A 6,000-nucleotide genomic window follows, 5' to 3' on the forward strand; every position below is an offset into this window, starting at 1 on the left:
AGGAAGACATGAGCGGGAAGATTTGGAAAGTTTGGAAAAACCACAATGTTATAAACTCAAAGAAATCCACTTCATAATCAAACTTCTGAAAAGCAAAGACAAAGAAAAAAAATATTTAAAGCAAAGAAAAACAATGCATTCCATACAGGGGAAGAATGATTCAAGTGACTGAAGATCTCTCATCAGAAACCATAAGGCCAGAAGGTTTAAAAATAACATTCTTTAAGTGCTGAAAGAGAAAAACTGTCAACCAGAATTCTATATCCAATGAAAACATCCTTCAGGAATGTAGGCAAAATAAAGACATTCTTAGATGCGGGAAAGCTAGAAAATACACCACTGCCAGGCCTGCTCTAAAAGGAAGGTCTTCAGACAGATGAGAAATGATACCAGAGGGAAATACAAAACTTTAGAAATGAAGGAAAGGACAAAGAAATGGTAAGTATCTCTGAGTAAATATGAGAATCTTTTTTTCTCTTCTTAAGCCTTCTTTAAAATACATATGACTGTTGAATGCAAAAATTCTACCACTTCCTGGGGAGTTTTTCATGTACATAGATGTGACACACATGATAACTACAACATAAGAAAGAGGGTAAATGGTCTCATATGATGGTAAGGTTTCTACATTCCTTTTGAAGTGGTAAAATTTTAGTTCCAAGTAGACTGAAATTTTATGTATATGTGTAATAGTCCCTAGAGCAACCATTTAAAAAACTATACAATGAAATATAATTAAAAAACAATTAATAAATTAAATGGAAATATTTTACAGTATTCAAATAATCCAAAAGAAGGCAGAAAAGGAGAAGCAGAGGAACAAAAAGGTATAGGGGACAAACAGGAAGCAAATAACAACATGGTAGTTCTAAATCTAAATGTATCAGTAATTATACTATATGTAAATGATTTAAATAAGTGTAGATGGATTAAACTCTACAATAAAAAGACAGGGATTTGCAGGAGAGATTTTCAAAAATGATCCAACTCTATGCTATCTACAAGAGACTCAGTTTAGATCCAGGCACACAAATAGATTGAAAGTGGAAGGATGGAAAAAGATATTCCATGAAAACAGTAACCAAAGAGAGTAGTGGTGATTATAAATAAGCCAGCCACAAAAAGCCAAATACTGTATGACTCCACTTATACAAGGTCCCTAGAATAGCAAAATTCATAGAGACAGAAAGTAAAATGGTGGTTGGAAGGGAAAGGGGAATGGGGAGTTACTGTTTTATGGGTACAGAGTTTCAGTTTTGCAGGATGAACAGTTCTGGAGATGTATGGTGGCGATGGTTGCACAACATAAGTGTACTTAAATACCACTGAACTCACCTAAAAACAATTAAGATGAAAAATTTTATGTTTACGTGTATTTTACCACAATAAAAAAGTGTTATTAAAATTTTTTAAAGGTCCAGTTTAGAGAATGAAAAATAAGTTACAGACTGTGGAGAAAATATCTGTAAATCATATGTTCAGCAAAAGACTTCAATCCAGAATAAATTAATAACTCTCAATACTCAACAATAAGAAAACAAACCAGTTTTTGAAATGGGCAAAAGATTTGAACAGACACTCCACCAAAGAAGATATATAGATGGTAAACAAGCACATGAATAGATGTTTAACATCATTAGTAATTAGAGAAAAGCAAAACAAAATCATCGTGAGATGCAAACACAGTTTTAGAATGGCTAAAATAAAAAAACATAAAAAGACAACACCAAGTGCTAGTGAGGACGTGAAATAACTGGGACTCTCAGACGTGGCTGATGGGAGTTAAGTTGACGATGGTACAGCCACTGTGGAAAACAGTTTGGCAGTCTCATAAAGTTAAACATATACTTATCATATGACCCATCAATCCTACTTGTAGATATTTATCCCTAGAGATATAAAACTTACTTTCACAGAAGAACTTGTACACGAATGTTTACAGCGGCATTATTCATAATCACCAAAAGAAGGAACTAAACTGTGGTACATCCATACAATGAAATATTTGCTCAGCAATAAAAGAAAAGGAAGAATCTGTTAACGCATGCAACAACGTGACTGAATCTCTAAGGCACGCTGAGTGAAAGGAGCCAGTCTCAAAAGGTTATATACTATATGGTTCCATTTATATGATATTCTAGGAAAATCAAAACAATAGTATTGGAGAACAGATCAGGGGTTGCCAGGGGTTAAGGGTGAAGGGAGGGTATGACTTATAAAATAATATCCCTTGGGAGTGTTTAGAGGTGATGGGACCTTTCCGTATCCTGATTGTGATGGTGGTTACAAAGATCTATACACGTGTTAGAACTCAAAACTGTACACCCCCCAAAAAGTCAATTTTACTGTATGAAAATTTTTTAAAAATCTTTCCAAGTGTGCTTCTGTTTTATTTTTTCAGCCCCCTCATAGATCGAATCACTAAAGAAATTTGGAAAATGGAAATTAACCAGAGGAAGGGGAAAAGTGTTTTTGACAGAGAGAACAGCATGTACAAAAGCTAGTAAGTGAGAAAAAAGGGGGATCAGGGTGGGGGGGGGGAGTGGCTCAGTGTGGCCTGAGTCAGAGTATGAAGGAGGGAAATGACAAAAAAAAAAAAAAAAAGAGGTGGGAAAGATAAAGCAGGAGCCACACCACATCACCACATTAGGAATCTAAGCTTTTCTGAGAGCAACTGGGGAGCCACTGAAGCAGTGGTTCTTACCCAGGGGTGTGCTCCAAAGTCACGTGGCAGTGTTTTCCAATTACACATTCCCACCACGCATGTCATGCCAGTAAATCAGCCTCCAGAGATTGAGCTGGAACCTGTATGTTCAACAAAGGCGCCCCCAGCGATTCTGATGTGGTGTTAAAAACACTTGTGTTGCAATGCTGACAATCACTGAAGCTGTGTGCAGCTCCATGGAGGATCATTATACCCTTCCTTCTCTACTCTTGTGGGGTTTTTTTAAAATTCTGTAACCCCAAATCTTGCTTTGCAATTGTTCTCAATAGTAAAATACTAGAAAATAACCCAAATGTCCAGCAATGAGAGAATGGACTAAATACATTGTGGTATTCATGAAATGGAATATTATACAGCAAAGAAAGCTCAAAAACAGGCAAGACCAATATTTAAGATGGCATATCCGGGTGACAAAACCATAAAGCAAAGGAAAGGATAGTGGTTACCGCCAGGAAGAGGGGTTGAGATTGGGAACGACTATATGATGGGCTTTGGGGATGCTTGCACAGCTCTATTCTTGCCCTGGGAGATAATTAGATTAGTACTTGTGCTATAACTATTTATTAAATCATATGACCATATGATACGCACTTCTCTGTATTTTTTTTTTACACCAGCACTGTAGAGTTTATCTAAGCAGGAGAATAATACAACCAATTTGCCCTTGAGAAAGATCATCCTGACTTCTGAGTAGAGAATGGATTTGAGGGTGAGATAAGTCAGGCCAGGTAGACCAGTTCTGAAGCTGCTGCAGCAGCTGCGGGGAGGGGCAGAGATGGGTGGCCCCAGCAAGGTGGCTGGGTTAGGAAGAAGTGGGTGGATGTGAGGAATGCTTGGGCAACGAAGTCAACTGGACTTAGTGTTTTGGGGTGTTGAGGAAGGGAGTCATTATTCCTGTGATGTAGGGAGTCAGGGGGCCCGGGCTGGCCCCAAGCAATGTTTTGGGCTGCAAAGTCCTTAGTTTACTAACATCCACGTTCTCCTGTAGTGCCTCTTCAGCCCACACAGGGGGCTGGAACGAGCACGCCCTTTGCCTCTTTTTCAAATAGTTTACATCAGCAGAAGACAAATGTGCTTCAGGGACCACCCACGGCCATTCCCCACTATTAGCAGCATAGAGAGGAATTAACACCATAACATGATGTAAAACTCACAAATGTTCCCATTCTCCAACTCATAAGCCCGGTCCTGGGAATTTACCCTAAGGGAACATTTTGTAAAAGTCTTACCCGTCACCCAACTTCAACAACGGTCAGCTCATGGCCAGTCTTCTTTCATCTATACCCTGACCCACTGCCCCCTTCAATTATTTTGAAGCAAATTGCAGACATCATTTCACTGGCAAATACGTATCTCTAAAAGGTAAGGAGCTCCCTCAAAAAAGTAACTGCACTACCATTATCACACTTTGAAAAACTACCATAATTCCTAACATCAGGGTGCTTGCAAGAACTAGCAATTGCGGTGTCTGAGTCAGAGAGAGAAATTTAAATCAAGAGTGATGGCCATGGGGGAAAGGGGGTGGGAAGAGATAGACTGGGAGTTCGAGATTTGCAGATACCAACTACTATATATAAAATAGATAAATAACAAGTTCTTACTGTATAGTACAGGGAACTATATTCAATATCTTGTAGTGACTTATGGTGAAAAAGAATATGAAAACATAATTAATTATTTTAAAAAATCGTGGTGGCCATTATCACAGCCATTGGCTTTTGATCGGTTGTTACTGGTCTTGCCATGTAATGGGCTCACCTCTGTCATTGTGGCACTATGACACATTGTCACCACAGCCAGATGCTATCCATATCCTGAGAGGAGTGTGTGTGTGTGGTCTTTTTTAACAGTAAAAATCAAAATATACAGCTAAAGTTTTAAAGCAAGAAATCTCATAATATTTGCAAAAGGATCATACAAATAATCTCTCATATGATGGAAGATAGATGTGAAAATATTTATGTGTCATGACAGATGCTTGGATCTGCCCTTTCCCACTAGCTTATAGGTTCTTTTACATCTCGTTTTTTGTTTAGAAAAAAAAAATTAAACCAGCTGAAGAGTTGCAAGAACAGCAGCCCCAAGGGTGCAGACTGAGATACACAGGGGTTTATTTTTCTTATGTAAAAAGAGGTTCAGAGAAAGACAGCTCTGGCTGGGGTACTGGACTCACCGGATTGTCTAGAATATAGGCTCACTCATTTTCTACTCCACCCTTGTCAGTGTAGAGTTTTGTCCTTGTGGTTGCAGATGGGCTCCTGCACCTCTGGGTGTCATGTTCCAAGTTCTAGGAGAGAAAAAATAGTAGAGCCAAAAGTCTTCTTATGAGGTTTTGTCTGGGAAGGGACACTCCTCCCGGGGACCTCTCATAGGGACAAATAACATAAAATACCCAGGAATAAACTTCACATGATCTTGCATGTGTGCAAGATTTTCATTAAAAAAAAAAACCAAAACAAAACCCTAACAGATCTTTAGAACTTGACAAACTGTTGATTGTTATTTTTTAAAAATAAACACGCAAGAAGAACAAAAATAAAACTTTAAAAATCACTGAAGGGAGGACTAGATATTGAAGGTATTAAAACGTATCACAAAGCCTTAATAATTAAAAGTATGTGGTTCTAGCACACGAAAGAAAAGGCTAGGGTTAACACAATAGAAATTCCAGAAGTAAATCCATTTATATAATGGGAGTTTTGTATCTGATAACTGTTAGCTGCACTCTAGACTGTTAGCTATCCTCCCAAACACAGTCTCCCCTTCTTTGACAGTAGCAGAAAGTGCCCAGCTAGATTACACTTTCCAGCCTCCCTTGCGGTTAGATGTGGCCATGTGACCAAGATTGTGCCCAAATGGTATATGAGTGAAATGATGTGTGCCACTTCTGTACTGACACATGAAAATAGCTGATATTCCTCCTCTGAGCTCTTTTTCTTTTCTCAGCTAGCTGAAATGAAGTCTTATTTGAGCCACACAGATGAGGACAGTGCCCTAGATGAGCGGTTCTCAAATGTGAGGGGGCATCAGAATCCTCTGGATGGCTTGGTAAACACACAGTCAGTCAGCAGGTCTGGGGTGGGGCCCAAGAATTTGTCTTTCTAACAAGTTCCCAGGTGCTGCTGCTGGTGTACGGACCATATTTTGAGAACTACTGCCCTCAGGGTAGAGAAATAAAATGGAAGGAACCTCAATCCTGGATGACTGAGGGCAACAGAGTCACCCACTGACCTATGAACACAAATTCTGAACTGGTAGGTAAGAGAAATCATTAC

The 6,000-nt window shown here is 38.8% G+C and overlaps 1 long non-coding RNA gene across 1 annotated transcript in view; it reads right to left on the bottom strand.

Annotated features, from left to right (window-relative positions):
* The window catches only part of LOC135320277 (uncharacterized), a 108,699-nt gene extending 103,685 nt beyond the window's left edge, over positions 1 to 5,014 (bottom strand). The window contains exon 1 of the long non-coding RNA XR_010379525.1: positions 4,899 to 5,014. This is a non-coding gene — a long non-coding RNA (uncharacterized LOC135320277). The remainder of the gene's footprint in view (positions 1 to 4,898) is intronic.
* Between the last annotated feature and the right edge of the window lie 986 nt (positions 5,015 to 6,000).

The sequence above is a fragment of the Camelus dromedarius genome, chromosome X, assembly GCF_036321535.1.
Source record: "Camelus dromedarius isolate mCamDro1 chromosome X, mCamDro1.pat, whole genome shotgun sequence".
NCBI lineage: Eukaryota > Metazoa > Chordata > Mammalia > Artiodactyla > Camelidae > Camelus > Camelus dromedarius.